This window comes from Lithobates pipiens, unplaced genomic scaffold (assembly GCF_037356315.1).
Source record: "Lithobates pipiens isolate NorthernLeopardFrog02 unplaced genomic scaffold, aLitPip1_a1.2 Scaffold_13, whole genome shotgun sequence".
NCBI classification, from domain to species: Eukaryota; Metazoa; Chordata; class Amphibia; order Anura; family Ranidae; genus Lithobates; species Lithobates pipiens.
In genome coordinates this window covers 375,681,781-375,682,668 of record NW_027507718.1, presented here as the reverse complement: position 1 = coordinate 375,682,668, position 888 = coordinate 375,681,781, and the positions used below count along the sequence as shown (strand labels likewise).

General features: G+C 52.4%; 1 pseudogene; it reads right to left on the bottom strand.

Moving 5' to 3' along the window:
- Positions 1–434: 434 nt before the first annotated feature.
- LOC143979999 (U2 spliceosomal RNA) lies at positions 435–509 on the bottom strand (annotated as a pseudogene).
- Between the last annotated feature and the right edge of the window lie 379 nt (positions 510–888).

Here is an 888-nt window from a genome sequence, read left to right as displayed (position 1 = left end):
CTGAACTACCACTTCAGGGAAAAAATCACCACAGGCTTTTTGTCACAACCCTGACCAACAGCCCAGGCCAGAGCAGCCCCCACCCCATCCAGGAAGGCCTAAAGTTCTGGCAGCTTGGGGAGAGCCCTTACCATCAGGCTCAACCGTCGCTTCCATCACTCCTACCTAATTACATTTGGGAAATACAGACCGCTGCCCCGGTGGGAAAGGGCACCAGTGTTCTCGCCTGAAAAAGTGACCAGAAGCTAGAACTAATCTAGGCCAGAAGGCCAGGGACCCGACCCTCTGGCCAGACCAAATGCAGCACCCATCCTCACCAGGAGCACCCTTGCAGATGGCTCAGACTCGACCCTGACTGACGTCTCTTAGGGTGCTCAGACATGAGTCCCTACCAAAACCAACACCATTGGATTTGCATCTGCCCTCCCCACACTTGGGAGTAGCATAGTGCCTCGTCTGGCAACTGCCAGATACTACACTTGATCTTAGCCAAGAGGCCGAGAAGCTATTGTGAACCAGTGCTGAAGTAAATGCTAACAGGCAGTCTATTGTAGCTTGTTCACTACCAGCCAGAGGCAGATCTTTACAGCACATGGAGCAAGCCAGACACCTGTGGTGGCCAAGTGAAGGTAGAACAGGACTAGGGATGAGCCGAACACCCCCCGGTTCGGTTCGCACCAGAACTTGCGAACGACCCCCGCGTTCGGCACGAACGTTAGAACCCCATTGAAGTCTATGGGACTCGAACGTTCGAATTGGAAAGTGCTAATTTTAACGGCTAATATGCAAGATAGTATGCTAAAAAGGGTTTGGCGATCTGCCTCCTGCCTCAGGGGACATGGGTCACTGCAAAAAAAAGTTTTAAAAACTACCGTTTTGGCGGGAGCA